Source organism: Sinohyriopsis cumingii, unplaced genomic scaffold (assembly GCF_028554795.1).
Source record: "Sinohyriopsis cumingii isolate HCF-2022 unplaced genomic scaffold, ASM2855479v2 utg000646l, whole genome shotgun sequence".
Classification (NCBI taxonomy): Eukaryota; Metazoa; Mollusca; class Bivalvia; order Unionida; family Unionidae; genus Sinohyriopsis; species Sinohyriopsis cumingii.
In genome coordinates, this window is record NW_028315921.1 from 2,045,725 (window position 1) to 2,065,060 (window position 19,336).

Consider the following 19,336-nt stretch of genomic DNA (forward strand, 5'->3'; position numbering starts at 1 on the left):
TTTGATTCTTGGATCGATGCATAAAGTCATCGACTATAAAAAGAGAAGACCATCAAGCCGTGCAATACATCCGTAGCAACATAGACCACTCCTTCTCCGAATTCTTCTCTGCAAATCTACAAAAGCAACCCTTGTGGATGTGGTGTGGAGAACGTGTGCCTAAAACACAGATCGTCTTTTCTGCCAAATCTTTGTGGTGTATTGTGTCATCGGTGCTGCCATTGCCAATTTGAGTTTGCAACAAGGAGACAAACAATTGTGGACAATTTTACTGAGCAGTTTCATCGGCTACCTTCTACCCAAACCTTCCCTGAAATATTCCGGTAACAACAAGAGCCTTGCAATCAACGCCAGTCACCCTCTCAACAGTCAACTCAACAACCCAATTTTGGACACTCGTGTGGCCTCCAATGACACCTCGGAAAGCAGAACTCTGGAATTATGAATAACCAATTTTACTTAACTTTACCCAGTAACAGTTCCATGGATGTGTTTCCCAACAATAGTGTGTACTGTTTCGCTACCAAATTAGCTCAAGTAATCCATTTGGATCAGGAACCCCATTGGGAAGTGGCTTTGGTCGAAATCATTCATCCCACGCAAGTCTGACGTGTCAGTGGAAAACAAATGACTTTCAAGGTCGAAGTCCTGAACGAACAAGTGCAACAATAGTTGGATGTCAACGATCCTGATTTTCATGAATCCAAAAAGCCATGAGTAGCTAACGCTGCCTTAAGCATCTATAATATGAAAATTTTGGCAGATAATTAGTTTAGTGCTCAACATTTGATGGAAACGATTGCCACCATTTTCGATGATCAATTTGGCAAAGTCCTGGAACAAGACCAAACGAAGTGTCAAGATCGAGTACCACAAAATAGCTCGTCGCCTGCTGATGCGATTTTCGGATGCCATAACGAGGTTCCATCACTTTTTATCCCACTTTGTTTGACTTGTTAGGCAGAGACCTCCAATTGTCGCTCAATTCCAAAGACATCAATGACAACGACCGATTTTAAAAGTATTATTGTTACCACCACAATCTATGTCATCTTAATGATGGATCGTTGTCAGTTATCTTCTCTTTAAGCCAATAGGTGGCAGCATGGAACAAAGTGGTCCAATAGTATTTCCGGTATACTTCATGCGTAACAAACGAGCAATTACAAATGTTTTTGTTACCACCACAATCTATGGCATCTTAATGTTGGATCGTAGTCAGTTATCTTCTCTTTAAACCAATAGGCGGCAGCATGGAACAAAGTGGACCAATATTATTTCCGGTACACTTCCTGCGTAACAAACAAGCAATTAAAAGATAGCATATTCATCTTCCTTTACATAATGTCTCAATCGTATAAATTATGGGCATTATCGTCCACGGAAGAGGATTACAAAATATGGGGAGCTAAGTTATCTGGATGAAAAAATGAGTTAATTGATAGACAAGTAAATATTAGACATAATCGGTGATATTATAGTCACAAAAGGTAAATTTTCTCGTATATGCATACAAATATAATGCTCATTTTCACATAATTAACTCTGTGATTCTTTTCTGAAATTATTTTTCAAGGGATTCGTATCTTTAAATCACATACATGGACGATTCAGCAATTTATTCTGAATAACTCTTTAGATAGCAATTTGGAGTAATAATTTAGAAAAATTCTCGACTTCCATAGAAACTGTTGCAGCTGTTTAGTTTGGAAATAAACTAGATTCTCTTTGAATATCTTTTTACGTTAAACATATATTTGATATATTATTATGGTAATATCATATATGCATTATGTGTAATTGTAACTGTTTTTTTTATTTTCAGGTTCGAGGTATAAACAGTAAGTTTTTCAAATCTGTCGTGACGTTCATAGACAAGTATTTTTTAAAATGTGATACTCATCCATAGATTTGTGAGAGAGAGAGGAGAGAGGAAGATTTAGAGGTGTGTGTGTGTGTGTGTGTGTGTGTGTGCGCCCGCTCGCGTGTGTGTGTGTGTGTGTGTGTGTGTGTGTGTGTGCGCCCGCTCGCGTGTGTGTGTGTGTGTGTGTGTGTGCAGTGATGTATGTCAGATTTGCTTCAAGTGAAATTAGCTATTTGTATTTTATTTAGACATATACATGAACTATTACTAGAAGGGACAAAAGGAGAGATTTTAAATTCAGTTTTGTCATGACAGTTTACAATAAGATTTAGTACCTTACATTGAATTTCGTCGCAATGGTGTAGTATTTTAAAAGGGAATAGTTTCTGATTACGACACACACATACACAAACACACACACATGTTCAATTTTAATCATCTATTGATACGAGTCTCGACCCTTTTCATAGAGGTAATTATTATAAAGTCATAACAAGTCTATCTACGTTTATACAATCATATATTTCACTTTTGTTGACAAAATAAAGACAATTATTTTATTTTCCTTTCAAGTTTAAATACGAAACTGTTGTCACAGTTGTTTTGTATAAATTATTTATCTTATAATGAGTGAATAAAATTAATGAAACACCAAGCTGTACTTTTGGTATTTACTTTCTTCCATGTACTTAACTGCAAATTGCATCATGCCATTTGTAAGTATTGTGTAAGACATTTTCATTAAGTCACACTAATCAGGCGGTTTTATTAAAGTCACACTAATTGGAGGATATGAAATTGAAGTTAATAGCATTAAGATTTTATATATAATAGGTTGGCACTAAAGGTTTCAACATAAAAAGTCCAAAAGTAGTGATACACTATTTTAATTAAACTGAAAAAGAAGACATATGACAATATCAGTAATTGTAGTTTTAATACAGCATATATTTTGAAACACCGAAAAACGAAATAAGGTAATATTAGTTTTCACTGATGCATGTATTATTATAGTTTTGACAAATATTTACTGCTCGATTGATCAACAATAGATTGTTCTGGCAAAACATAAAATCAGAGGATAAACAAAGATTGGGACTAGGCTTTTCTGTGTCTCCACATGTGGGAAAGATAACTGGCTACGATCCCTCATTGCACTAGATTCAAACTCGTGTTGTTCTGCCATACAGCCAATTCCGGCATGCCTAATACACAAATATCTGGTATTTACTGGGTCAAAAAGAAAATCATTGTTCTTTCTACGTGGAATGGTTACTCCTTATGAACATTCAGGTTACGATTGATAGACCTCTTTTGATTGATTGTGTTTCCAATGTGATGTTTAAATCATGTAGAACCAATTAAAACTTGCTACTGTAATGGTAAGTTCTTCGCCAGTGTGCATGCTCTTTGAATGTGCAAAGTTAACAAGGGTGTACCCATCAAGTAAGTAAAGTTACTGCTATGCTGCACATATATTTTCACTTGCTATCTTCAAACATTCAGCCTGCTTTTCTTCGCTGTGTGACACTTTGAATGCATTTATCCCCTTATACATGCGCCATTGTTTCTCAAGTGCAATTTCCTTTGAAAGATCAATTATGGAGACTTCAGTGTACGCTTGGAAGTTTTGTTGTAAGTACACAACAATCCCAACATTTTGATTTATTGTTATTTTGAAGTAGATTAAAAAAGGGAGGGGTTATTGGTATACCCATCCTCACACCTCCACACATACAGTAGCATACTAAAGGGGATGCGGACAGGGAGGTTTCGCCTGGCGCTAGAGATCTTGGGGGGTCGAACACCCTTTGGACCTTGACCCGTACGTTTGTGCTTGTTCTTTCAATTTTCAGTGATTAATCAAAGTAATGCAGTCCATGGGCTAATGCTGAAATCTCTTAGTTAGGAATTATAAACACCGGAAGTATTGAAAGAATGAATATTATTGGCATATGAGCAGGTATCATATTCTGATAATATTTTAAACCGTTCCTGGTGAATCACTACACGATTCTATACACTAATGTTGTTTCAGTACATAATTCTACGCACTAATGTAGATTCACTACACAACTCCACACACTAATGTAGTGTCACTACACACATTTACACACTAATGTAGAATCACTACACAACCCTACATACTAATAAACTCACCATATAAATCTACACACTAATGAAGTGTCACTACACAACTCTACACACTAGTGTAGCATAACTGCACAACTCTAAACACTAATACCGATTCACTACACAATAGAATACATATCCTACACCATATTAAACAAGTCTATTCAAACGCAATTCAAATATATTTTTTCTCAAAAAATTGTATAACTGTAATCTGACATATCGAATTTGCTCTCCTCCTGTTACGATGGTTTATTTATTATGGTAGACATCACTCTAAAGTGTCACACTGCGGGCATCGTAGCTAAGTGACTAAACAAAATTTAAAGCACCTCTAATAATCCGAATGACACACACACACACACACACACACACACACACACACACACACAAAATAGTGTAAATTGGGTAGCAGTGGTTATAAGGGTTACTTGGAACAATACCTATTACCTTGTAACAGTATAGGTTCTGTGGCGCAAGTTGTATAACTTAGCGTATTTTCAATAGTTTTTACATTACTGTCCAAGCAAATCTGGTTAAAAACCCACTGCCACTGTATCTTCACCATTTTACTTTGATACCTAAACTAAATTTTAAGTTTAGGAAAACTGCAATTTTAATAGAATAGTACATGATAAACTTACCATGTTTATCTTCGGTTTTTATAGTCACATTTTTTTCTACAATGAAAATGTGTAGTAGTCCATTAAATTGTGAAAACAATTAGAAAGCTTGATTGGAAAAATAAGAAGGAGCGGAATGACATAATTTCAAAATATATTTTAATATAGCAAACTGACGTAACTTGGTACTACAGGCAACATTTATCACCAGCCTTGCGTGTAATCTTTTGTGATTTCGTTACAGCATGTATTTTTAGCAGGAACATTCATGCAAATTATATTAAGTCATCCAGTTTATCGGTTTTATTTGATGAGAAGCAGTCAATTATATTATCTGGTTATTTATATCAACAAATTCAAATAATATGATGGAATTATCAACTGCGTGATAAATGGTATTTAGTTATTTCATTTGCTTTCTTTTAAAGTGTAATAATAATTATTCGTTCAAACCTTTAGTAGATTAAGTGAGAATTGCGTTTACTTTTTTCAAAGGACTAAGAATATTATATGTGCGGAACATTTGGCTAGATTTCCGGCACCCACGTCCCATTCTTCCTCGCTATCATACGACGATATTGTTCCATATAATACGATAGACCAAGAAAAAAGAGAGCAAGACGATTTCTTAATGTGGATAATATGAACCTCGAGGACGTAGAATCTAACATTGACGATTACGCCATTGACTGCAAAAAAATAGACCGATGTCAGTTTAATTATAATGGGTGATTTTATCAGGAGCGGTTGACGAGAAAAATTGTATTTCCAGTCAGAACCAAAATGCCATTTATGACTGCATCCCGAACAGGAGAGAAATGCTAAATGAAGAAAAACAACCAGCACTCCATTGCATTGCCTAAGAAGACAATACCGGGCATGGAAATTCTGGAAGGAATATGTTGCATAGTTCTTCAAGCCCATGCTAGGCATATGGTACTGTTTATTAAAGAGACGTCTATGTGAAGAAAGCCTCGGATCAGGAGAAGATCTAAATCTATATAATGAAGATTCCAGGACCAACGTTTAAGATCTATATGCATCCAGATCTGAACCAGCGTTGAGGACTGAATAGTCAGCAAAGGGATTCGTTTAAAAATGTGATGGTTTTTGTCATGACCTGCTATTAGGACATAACACCACCAAGACCGTCAGAGGATTTGTCAGGCTCTGTTATCAGGACATCACATGACCTATTCCCTCACGGGAGCGAGGGGCTTCGTCTTATTCTGAAACTGTGTTATATAAATAAAATATAACTTTGGCATCACTATGTAGTCATTTGACCGTGTTAATTTGAAAATACAATCATGCTTCATAGAAGACTTTGACACAAATTCATTATCGTTTCCATTACCCGACTTTATGCAGTTAAAAGATAAACGCAAGGATAATAAAAGATGCATCATAAATATTGAATATAGTTAACTAAAATATTTCAGTATTAAATAAATAAACATGATTCACGCCATAAAATAAGTTTTAAAGAGAAATTACAAATGGCTCCATTTATGTAACCAGTTTTCATCATAGTTTGAGTAAAGGTACCTTAACGTCACGACCTTGCATTGTGAAAGAGGAATGAATTCTATAGAAAGCTAGTGTGTAAACAAAAAGACACTATGATGCGAAAGGTAAATATCGAAATGTTATGCCTAAGTCCGGTTTTTACGCGAACTGGTATATATATATATATATATATATATATATATATATATATATATATATATATATATATATATATATATATATATATATAGAGAGAGAGAGAGAGAGAGAGAGAGAGAGAGAGAGAGAGAGAGAGAATTTGGTAAACGTGCATCCCGTCCTCGCTCTAGCAACTATCAGGGGTCTCTTATGGCGTGGAACTTTATATAACCAGATGAAATGTCGCAAAATTTTCACATTCTTGTAAATCGCTGGTTTAACTAATATAATGCAAGAGTTAGCTTAAAATGGAACATTTAGCTCTATTAAAATATCACCCAAATGACTGAATGGTTCAAGCGAATACTATATATATAAAACAAATTGATGCACCACACAGCAATGTACAAGAAGTCCTCTGTTTCTTAATAGTATTCACGTGCACAGTGATACTATTCAATCAGTTGATATTTCCATGATAGGTACGCGTTAAAAAATTACTGATGTCCTGAAACGAATCTCTTTCTGGAAACCATTTCTATCATTAACAAAGAATATATATCTTAATAAGATTCTTGCATTTATATAATGTATTCATAGGAATTAGATTTTTTTAGTTTTACTTAATAGAGATGTGTAAAAGAGTTTAGTGTATCTTGGAGTGGTGAGTAGTTAATATATATTAGTGTGCAAAACTGTGCAGTGATCCACCAGAAACGTTTACAATTATTAACGAAATATGTTACTCGCTCACTTTACAAGTATCATTAGTATTATTTATTTCAATACAATACATCGTTATAACTCAAATTTGCAAGATCTCAGCTATAGCCCTGGTAGTACATAAGTGTGACTGATAACACAATAATGACACAAACAAAAGCGTGTAACATTTCTTTAGATAGAATAAAGAACTGTACTATGTGAGGAGGGGTTAGAATAACAGAAATGTGCTACATGGGGAGCGGTCAGAACAAAGAAATGTGCAACGTTGGGAAGGGTTAAAATAAAGGACTGTGCTACGTGGGGATGGGTTAAAATAAAGAGCTGTGCTACGTGGGGAGGGTTGAAAATAAAGAGCTGTGGGGAGAGGTGAGAAGGGGCATACTAATCACTCCTCTTTTCTCCTCTTCCACATTTCTAGATCAACCCTCTATAATAAACCAAATTGTTAGATGTGTTGTGTACTTCATTAAAACTTCCATACATGTATCGACATCAACGTAATTAATCTTGGAGAGGAAGACTGCGTGCGAGAAACAACGGGTGCACGAATCTGTGGATGGACTGACTGAAATGGTCTTTACACTGAATCAGAATAAATCATAAAATATTAAAAGTAAATATGGACATGCAACCTATCAATGTTACCTTCTTGCTGACTATGCTCCCGTTATCTTCTCACAGTCGTAAAACATGAAGTGTGGGAGGAACTTATCATTACATGATTTAAAAATCGCAAATGAAACACAACGTCTATCAAACACGAATTGAATATACCCCAGAAGTGATGTCTTAGCGTAAAAGAGAAATATAGTTTTCGTTTTGATCAGGTACGGAACAGATGGTTGTGTTGTGAGACCGTCCAACAAAGGATGAATGTAACGTATTAGATAAGAAAAAATATGATGAAGAAAAGGTTCGTCCTGAAATCTCTTCATTTTAAATCAAATTATTTTAACTAATTTTGTTTACATTCTTTTGTGCGATGAAAAAGAAAATTGTAAAAAGAAAATAATGATATTTATACAAAATACATAAGTGTTTTGTTCCCGGTTGCAGCAGATTGAGTTTCATATGACGTTGGGCAATGTATATGCCGTCAGGCAGAAATATATTCCTACACCATATCCGACAATTACTTTCATCCAATTTGGACGATAAACAAACCACGAATACTCATACGTCTTAATAACTTTCCGCATCATTAACTCTTTCAATATATTTATGTTCTTCTCTCTGAGGCGAACTTGAAACCAGTTAGAATATATAATATGTTTTATCCGATGCAGCTAATAATAACCACATTAATAAGAATACTGCAATATTTGTGTCACAACAAAATTGACAAGTAAGTATGACATACCATTTTACGACCAATCAATCTGCAGTTACGATATTAAAATGAAACTATGATTCCAAATATTTAACATATTACGGTGAGACAAGAAATGGAAAAATTCATGAGAAAGAAAGCAAATTAACACAGTTGAGAAGAATATCAATATGTCTCACAAATTAAAAGAAAATGTTTATCGATAACACTGAAATCAAAACAAGCAATAAAAACATAAGTGTTTATTCAACATACAGTCAACTAATAACTCCTTTGATAATGTTTTCAATAGAAATTTAATAACGACTTTTGGAGATTAAATTTCGAAACAGGGAACTGTTATACCGGTAATAGAATTTACCCAGTAAAATTCTAATTTGATCGATAGCTCTAGTATCTTCACACTTCTCTGGAAAAATAATTAAATTCAAGTAAAACGCGACAATTTACACATTCTACTTTATAACACTAATTACACCACTTGACGGAAGAAATTACTAAATTATATTTCTGGTAGATGATAATATACCTGAATTGTAAGGTAACTGGGATGTTTCTAAACTTTGGAAATCATCACAGTACCATTTAACAATCACAAATACTTATTATTTGGAACTCACAAATGGTTAACAGATGAATAATTTAATCGTCACATAATTTTACTTATTCATGAAGGGGGCCTTGCTGAGACATACGCTGCATGCTTCACACAATGGAACCAGGAAGCAACTCAGGCAACTTCCCCAACACCGTTGCAGAATTCCCAAATTAAGGGCATAACATTTGATGCATGGAGTACAGCACCAGACATGCAAGAAAGCCACGCGGGCAAATTCACATCCCCAGCATAAAGCTATGAATATGCCACAGACTGTGCTCAAGAACTTGTACATGCAATTCTTGCCACAGGTGAAACATTTGTAGCTGTTTATCCACACGCAGTCAATGCTTCGGGCTGATTCCGGTTCTCCTAAGACATCTTCAAAGGCTACCTAGAGAGAGAAAAACATTGATGGAATATATAAGCTAAAGTTTGCTTGTGCCCCTTTGCATCAGGAATAGACATTATTTCAGTTGAAAACATGTTGACTAGTTAATTTTATTTTGATCAAGAAAATTTAGCAGCTTTTGGAAATTGCAACTGAACAAAAATTACAACTGTAAGTTCAAACTTACCCATACAAGTTTCAAGATGCTGCCTTATTTACGTTTTATAATAAATTATGGCATAGTAAAATTGTTTGATAAGGTACTTTTGAAGGCGAATTTGAAACATATGACATATATATATATATATATATATATATATATATATATATATATATATATATATATATATATCAGGCTTTGTTTTTGTTTTTGCTTTTGTTCATTTCAATGGCATTTTTAACGTATTATTGGCTAAATCATGGTGAGAAATTGGGAATCAAGGTCCTTTCCCATTGACACACTAAGAGAAAGTCAAAGCTTCAATTTCCTTGACATGATATAAACAATAATGTGTTAAAAGTTCTGTTAAAACCAGCGGACACATTATGCATGACATTGAAGTTACGTATATATATATATATATATATATATATATATATATATATATATATATATATATATATATATATATATATATATATATATATATATATATATGAAATGGTGTAATACCTGTCTAGTTAAAATATACAATCCACAGGTACAGAGCCTGACAAACAAGTCATAATAGCGAAAAATTACATAACCTAACTTGTTAATTTCAATTGGTTAAACTTTAACTTGAATAAAGATTCACTGGTTAGTATAATTATGAAAGGACACATGAGGAGGAAACATTTAGACAAGAAATGAAAACATATATAAATAAATAATCAAATAAGTCCTTGAAATTCTCCTTTCTAGGTATTTGAGATATTTGTAACATCTAAAAATAAAATACTTATAGCTAAATACATAAATTCTAAGAAAATTTACATTCTATAATTTACCTTAACATGCGAGTTTAACTCCTGGGGATCTCTATTATCTAGATCAACGTCTGCCATGAAAAAAATATATTTTCCTGTCCTTCTATAATGTGAAACTTTCTTTCGCAAGCACTCCGCTATGCTGCCTACAACGACGCCAAATTAATTTATAAAGACAGGCACAATTGTCTTTGAATGCAAAGAAATCTTTCAAAGATAATTACTTTAAATTTACATGCAAATGCTCACTATTGTCTTTGTGTCACGCCCTTAACCGTGATCAATTGTTGACATGTCGATACAACAATTTTCGGCTTGTTCGCAAGATCACCTTTCGTATCTTTGTACCTTGTAAACCTGAGCGATTTTAACACTTTCTTCGGTGTATAGATTTCCTTCTTCCTTTTCTTTGTCTCTGTTTTGTAAATGACTTTAACATCGACTAGATTATATATATATATATATATATATATATATATATATATATATATATATATATATATATATATATATATGTCAGCAATTAGTCACTGCACTTCATTCTTTCCAATACATTAGTTTCTCTGTTGCTAAGGAAATTCACAGACAACCGCCGACTCGAGCTTCATACTTAAATGGGTCAAATTTAAGAACATATTAGAAGTAAAGTAACATTTGACACTATTCTAATACATTACATCTTGCATCAGTTTACAAGTCTTCGATTTCTTGGTAGTATTAGCGTGTACAGTGATCCTGTTCCGTCAACTAAGTGGAATGTACCCGTTTAAGAAGCAGTGGCAGAATGTGAGTTCAACCTGAGAGAGAAAGACAATGTCGATATTTTGTGATATTTTGTTTTTTTAATATATATTTGTATATATCAACACTTCCACTCTGATAGATTGAATGTGGAGGGGCGTCCACTTGTCCCCATCTTAATTACTTCATAATAACCTGTAGAAAAAACCCCATTTCTTGAGATCTACCCAAGGGCATATATGCAAGGCCTGCATAAATGCGGATGCAAATGGAACAGTTACCTCACCCAAGCATGCCCCCTAAAACGAGAACAATTGTATTAGGGGGTACTTTTAAAATGATCCAGAGCCTGCAACCACTTTAATCTGAACTAGAAAGCATTTCAAACGAAACATCACATGACAAACTATAAGACTATAAGATCTGTAAGGTTCCCACAGCATGACACAAATAAAAGTTCCACCAATCGGCTGATGTCAAGACGATATAAAATGTATAAACAGATTAAAATGGTGTGCATTAAGTGAATGTTTTAGAAAATTGGAAGCGACGCTTTAAATATTTCTTTCAAATGTATGTTAATAGACGTTTTAGTCTGAAATTGTGAAGATAGTTGTGATATGGCGCACGAGTAACACTCTAAACAAACGAAAAATCATATAAGTTCCCTTTTCTCGTGCTCGTTTTTTCTAAACGGATGTAACTCCAAAAGATCTGGGGTCAGTCTTTGAAAGAGAAACTATCTCCACATGAAACATTCCCCATACATTATTGAAAACGTGTCACTCTTGCAGACACTAATATTAACGAGTGGATAGATAAATATGAAGCTCATTTTCTTCAGATCATATACAAGCATTCTCTCTTATTTTATATTTATCAAAGGAGCCGTGTATTTAAGAGGTGTTCGGCGGCATGGGTTTTATCTTCTTTGCACAAATGATTGTAATGAATCTGAGTTTTGCTTTAAAACTTACATTACAAAAAAAACTGTCTCTTTTTAAAGATATCCAATCATAGTCTTAACTTTGGCATGGAAAATCTTCCTTTAGAAAGTGTCCGTGACGGTTTTTGTTCTGCATTTTTATCTCCAAAATTAGCCCTTCTCACTGGCTCACCTTTACCGCCAAGTAATTTGAACATCGTGAAATTTTTAAATACTCTTCAGCTGTCATTGGAAAGGCTTCTGACTTCAGATATTTAGCACATTTCTCATTACTCAACTTCCGTTGTTGTAGAAAACGTGAGTACACTGCAGGACTGTCGTGTCTGTGTGCGTAAATGGATGCATGTCCTGGTGCGTGCTCTGTCACATAATGACCATTATCCTTAGAAACTCACTGGTTGATGATATGATGCATTCCAAGAGTACACGCTTCAATGAGGATGAACCGATCAAAGTCAATCGAAAAGACAAACTTTCAAACTACGAAGTATACGGTAAGGTATGTTTAATATGGCAAATGGTGAACCTTCAATATTATAGTATTTTAAGAACAGACTTTACGATTAACTCTCATAAAGATAAAACCGTACTAAATGAAGGAAAAATAGCTGAAAAAAATGATGCCATATTACTTTATATATATATATATATATATATATATATATATATATATATATATATATATATATATATATATATATATATATATATATATATATATATATATATATATATATATATATTGTTCGTTTTTACCTCTGATTTTTGTCAAATGAGAATGGATCCTTTTATAACAACCATTCCCAACACCACCACAAAATAGAAGTATCTACACCTGAGTCACATTTTTAAGCCTTTTTGCATCATAAGGCTGGGTGGATTCCAGTAGCAATAATAGTTCTGCGTTTATGTAAATCTCCAGTTGGGTAAGAATGACAAAATGGACAGAATTTTTTTAAATGTGCCGGCATATGTTGCGTTCTTCATTCCAAAGACATTTCTCAAGATATCCATCCTTGCTCTGTCGCAAAAAAAAACAATTATATATCAGCTACTTTACATTAACATCTATACAAAAGCAGTAAGCAATCATCTGATATATGCCGTAAATCAATGTTAATGTTATGTGATTAAATGACCATGGATGGGTATTTATTGATGTGTAAATTTTACCTCATCATTCACAAAGTAGACAGCTCCGGTGGCCTAATGGTTGGAGGATGCGCTTGAGAAGCGTAAGTTCGAACCCCGGCCGAGTCATACCAAAGACTTAAAAAAATGGTCTAACAGCTGCCTCGCTAGGCGCTCAGCATTAAGAGGTTAGTGTAAGGACTGGTGTCAGGATAATGTGACTGGATCGGACATCACGCTTCATGTTTGCGGTTATGATGACCCATTGCTAGACATCATTATTAACTGCCACACTGCAGGCATCGTAGCGATATGACTGAAAAATTGTTAAAGTTGCGCTAAAAATCCTAATCACACACACACACACACACACAACGTAAATAAAGTCTAAAGGACTTTATGTTAATTTTGTGAGTAATTAGGTAAAATGTACACATCAATAAATACCCAACCATGGTTATTTAATCCTTATAATTTAAAATCCGTCCTTTCTTTCGTCAAATTAACGTATTCCACCAACAATACATTCCAATTGAAGTAGCGCATAGTTTCCTTTCATTCGCTGCTTCACATCGCCCCATAATACATAACCTGTACAGAATCACAAGAAATACTGACTACTATCACAGTTATATTTATTCAGAAACTTCATACTTTACATATTAGGCAATGGCTGCCGGTGGTTTCAACACATTTAGTTTAATTACAACATTCTTGTTCAATTTTAGTCAGTCCCGTCTGCTACGTCAGATGACCATGATCTTACATAATAACAGCTGATACGGAATGAACAAATGTGCTAGATTAAATTTCCAATCAGACCTTAAATCATTATGGATTTTATCAATGAACAACGTGGAAATATGAACAAGATGATGTTATCTCTTACTAAATTGAAGGCAACAATTAAATACATTGTATACAAGAATAACATTTTATATCATTCTCAGCAGCGTTAATACTTAACAAGACCCGTTCAGTGATCTAATGTGAAATGAAATGTGACTACTGTCACAGTAACGTTTATTCGCAACTTAATACTTTGCGTCTTAGGCAATGACTATCCGTGGTGTCAGCACATTTCTTTTCATATAAAAAAGTAACAACATTCTTTCTTAATTTTAGTCAGTCCCATACAGGAATAACATTTTATATCATACTTAACAAGACTCTTGTTTGTTATGATTCTTAAGGAAATTTTTACAGATTTTACTGGACTAGTGTTTCTGCCATTTGCATACATTATTTTCTCTGGTGGTTTCTTCAAGCTTCTCTGCAACACTACCTTGGTGTTTTTTTTATAAAAAAAAAAACTGTTTCATGATTTAGAGTAATGTACTCAATGCTAGATTCATCATTTTTAACTTTTATAGAAGTTTCGGTCAGTTGGTGCTGAAATTCTATACCTCTTGTCACAACAAAATAGCCAGAAGATACCATATTCTGAATCGAAGGGCAACAGGGTCAGAGCTTTGAAGATACGCGTTGATTTTTCTCTAATTTTTCCAGTGAAATTACTTGGTAGTGCTGGGTTCGCCTTGGAATACCCGATTTTAAATTCAATTTTAGTTCTGCATTTAGCATTGAATTAGCAATTTTGAATTATTTGTCTTTGACAATGTCAATATCTTTTCCATTGTCCTTCAAGTATATATTTATGGCTGCATGAACATTTTTAAGGAATTCTTGTGATATTCTTGCGCCTGATGCGCTGACACTTTTGTGACCCTGGATCATAAACATTTGGGTTGGGCCTCAGCGTAGAACCTTCCAAAGTGGCCACTCAGCTCGTCTGGTCGTATCGTGTTGAAGTCAAGTTACTATCCAATAATTTCAATGCACCAAGCTGCAAGTAAATAGAAAAATATTCATAGGAACACAGTTCTTACACTGGCAAGATCATTTTGAAATACACATAAAGATAACATCTCCTGCAATTTGTACATATATTGCGTACTTATGGTTGGGATTTATGTATTTAATATGGTGACATTAGTAATTATATCGTTCAACATTTAAAGTCTTTCAAATTTATACAGAAGATTTATTTCTTGAGATGAAGAATAGCAACTCAAAAGTTTTGTAATATCTTTTTCATTAAAATGAATGACTACACATCGAAACTAATTTAAATTAGCCAAACAATCACCTTTATGGATTATTACATACATTTTTAAACGGTGTTAAGTCACATTGGTGGAGATGGTAGTTTTACCATTTGAAAACTGTATTCAGTCTTTGAATAATGGTCTCATAAATATTTGTGGGTTTTTTGTGTAAGTGGTCATATTCACACCATGCCACCAACACCCACACATATTTTTTTAAATAAGCAAACAAAAGTTTACCATTGAAAACGCCAATGACCCATTTTGGATTTCTCTTAGTAGCCTCTGAGTATTGATTTATTTCGATAGCTTTTAAGTACTTCTCAGATATTTTTTCAATCTTGGTTTATATCCCTTAGCGGCCTCAAAATTGACTGGCCAAGTTCCCAGGCTTTTATTTTTATTGTGTATGGCTAGGGTGACTGAGGTCATAGGGTGATTTGTGAGAGAATTTATCAATCCAGTTGTTCTGCTTCATTTTCAGCGCATTTAACATCCATCGCAATATCGTCAAATCAATCTCTATCTGCTTCAATCGCTGCGATCATTTCTTTTACATCCTTTTCATCCAATTGTTAAAAAAGTCCGCAGAAAATTACAATGAACACTCACCGTAATCGGCCATTTTGCTCGACTATGTAGCATACGAACGCCAAATAGGAAAAAGGATAAAAAGGGTATAATTTATAATTATTTGCTGAATAAAACGTTTAAAAGATGAAGCAATCGTTTCACAATGACGTGCCTGCGTTGTTTATTTATATTGAAAACAGTACAAAAACCGAAAGTATTCCCAAAAGGTATCGATGTGTAAAACATTCCAGATGAGTATCGCGTGAACCTTTACAGCCAATCGTATTGCAGAAAATCCGTTTCATTAATAAAAATTGTAATGTGAAAGGGTTAGTAGGTAAATAAAATATATCCTCTTAATTCTATCAGAATTGCCCGTAATGGTATGCAATAATGATATAGAGAATAAACATTCATCGCCTAAGCTAAATCCAACGTGCATGTAATAAATAATAATAATGACTGTCGAAATACAAAGTTGTTAAATGCATTGGCCTGTGCAAAACATGTTAGAAATAAAATATATGTGCGTATGTTGACAATTTTCAATGCGTATAAATAGAGCAAGTTGTTACTGGTGGTGATGTTCAATGTAATGTTTTATCAGTTTAAGCAATTCACATGTGCCGCAAATTGTTTCCCACTTTCCACTGGCAATTAAAATTATCAATGATAACATGATTGCATACATGAACAGGGTGACTGCATAAAAGTTTTAAAAAATACTTCCATTAAACAATGTCATGTAAACGTTCGTAAATTTAACAATCTACTTTGTGCTTACCGATTGCCTTAATTTCTTGGGTGGTCTTATTGCCGTCAACAATTTCAAAGTCTTAATATCTTTGGCTAGTTCAAACTTTTTTGCAGTGTTATATGTCACTTCTTCGTGTATGTATGTATGTATGCATGTATGCATGTATGAATACTAAATTGTAATCTTGTTATGATGAAAACAAATGCCCTTAGGTTTTGTATTTTTGAAATAAATCTTATAAAGTGGAATATATTTTTCTTCTAAGAAGAATATCATGGTGGCAACCATTTATATCGTTATTAAAGAATATCTATGTAGTTCGCTCATACTATGCTACGAAAAGTACATATTATTTATTTGCAATCGACATGCCTTGCAAAAAAACGTGCGTTAAAACCATCAAAGATCGCAACTGAAATTTATGGTTATAGTTACGATTTTTCAACAAAAGAACATCACTTAATGTAAGAGAATGTGATACATCAAATTAAAACAAAGAGATTTTCACATTGATATAATGCAATGATAGGAATTAGAGTTTTAATTCCACTTGAATAGAGTTGTGTAAAATAGTGCAGTGTCTGCTGCAGTGTTGTGTAGTGAATCTACATCAGTGTGTAAAGCTGTGCAGTGATTAACCAGAAATGTTGGAAATTATTAAGAAACCACTTTAATCGCTCACCTTAGAGGTACAATTAGTATTATTTCTTTTATTACAATATATCTTTTATTACAATATATCTTTTATTACAATATATCTTTGAAACTCAAACTTGCAAGATGTCGGCATAGACATGGTATTACATACATCCGATTGATTACAGGAAAATGACGCAAAAACGAGTATGAATGTGAAAGGAAATATATAGAGGAAACATTTAAAGCAAGCAAATGAAAACATACAAAACCAAATTCAACAAATAATTCCTTGAGATTCTATATACTAGGAGTTCGTGATATTTTTAAAACCTCAAAATAAGATTATATAGCTACATACTTAAGTTCTAAGAAAATGTAAATTTGATAGTTTATCCTAACATGAGAGTTTAAATCCTGTGGATCTCTATTATTCAGATCAATGTCGCCCATGAAAAATTTTATTTTCTTCTCTTTGCATAATGTTAAGCTTTCTTTCGCAAGCACTAATACTGCCTACAGCGACAACAAAAATATAATTTATGAAGACAAACACAAGTCTCTTTAAATGAAAAGAAATCTTTGAGAGATAATTACTTTAGCGTTTCATGCAAATGCTGACTACTGTCTTTGTGTACCGGCCTTAACCGTCACCGGAAGAATGATTTTCCTGACCGTATGTTTATGTGAAGATACAACAATTTTCGGCTTTTCGGCAAGATCACCTTTCATATCTTTGTACGTTGTAAGCTTAGGCAATTTCAACTCTTCTCTTCGGTGTTTAATTTTCCTTTCCATTGCCTCTATTTAGTAATTGCCTTAAACAAAGACTAAATGAATGCTGAGGGCTCAGAAATAATTTCAAATTAGTCCTCCTGGAGACTAGTGATTTGTTACAGTTAACCGTCCATATCCTTATTCAGTAGACTGAACTTCTCTCCACTACACTATTTACTCTGTTACTAAGGAAATTTTCAGGTACCCGCCGACTGAAGCTTCATACTTAAAGTGGTCAAATTCATGAAAACATTCAGTGTAGTTTGCAGCAAAGACGGAACGTTTGACACTATTCTAATACATTACACCTTGCATCAGTCTGAAACAATTATTCGATTTATGTTATAGTAATCGCGTGTACAGTGCTCCTTTTCAATAATCTATTTAAAATTTTAATAAAGAGTAATGTTCCCTTTTAACACGCTGTGGCAGAATGTGAGTTCAACCTGTGAGAGAATGTCATTTTGTGATATTTTTTTCTTCTCAGATATATTCGCACACATTTAGACTTCCACTCTGAAACCGCTTCGGTGGCGTAGTGGTTAGAGTGTCTTGCTCGGATGCGGGAGGTCGTGGGTTCGATTCCCGGCCGAGTCATACCAAAGACTTACAAAAATGGTATTAACAGCTGCCTTGCTTGGCGCCCAGCATTAAGAGGTTAGTGTTAGGATTGGTCAGCCTGGTGTCAGGACAATGTGACTGGGTGAGACATCATGCTACATGTCTGAGGCATGATGCTCCAGTGCTAGACATCACTATAAAACTGTCACACTGCAGACATCGTAACATCTAAAGCTACGTTAAAAATCCCAATCACACACACACACTTCCACTCTGATAGATATGAATGGGAAGGGGCGACCAGTTGCCACCAACTTTGGTATTACGAAATAGTTTTTAGTCAAACCCCCATATCTAGAGATCTACCCCAAGGAACATGCAAGACCGGATTTAAATGAGAAGTAAATGGAACAGCAGCTCCAGGATCCTTACCCGATGATGTTCCAGCAAAGGAGTAAAATTGTATCATGATGTACTTTTTAAACTGATCCAGAGCCTTTCACCCGAAAGATTGCCTGGCTAGCTACAAGATCTGGAAGGTTACCACGGGCTGTCCCCAAATACAAGTTCGGCCAATCGACTGATGTCTAGACGTGTAAAATTTATAAATAGATTAAAATGTTGGTGAAAATTCGAGGAGATGATTGAAATATTTCTCTCAAATGTATGTTAGTACAATTGTACAATTTAGAAGCTGTAGTTGTGAAGATACCCATTACCCGGGGCTGGTGTAACCTTCTAAACAGACCAAAATAATTTTAAGTTTCTCTGGCGCTTTACTTCTGACGGATCTGACTCGAAAAAGATCTGGAGTCAGTCTTTGAA

At 34.2% G+C, this 19,336-nt stretch overlaps 1 long non-coding RNA gene across 1 annotated transcript; it reads right to left on the reverse strand.

Annotated features, from left to right (window-relative positions):
* Positions 1–8,552: 8,552 nt before the first annotated feature.
* Positions 8,553–10,462, reverse strand: LOC149773566 (uncharacterized). The gene is made up of 2 exons (XR_016417372.1): positions 10,303–10,462; positions 8,553–9,315 (listed from the first exon to the last, which is right to left on the reverse strand). It is a non-coding gene; the product is annotated as an uncharacterized LOC149773566 (long non-coding RNA).
* Between the last annotated feature and the right edge of the window lie 8,874 nt (positions 10,463–19,336).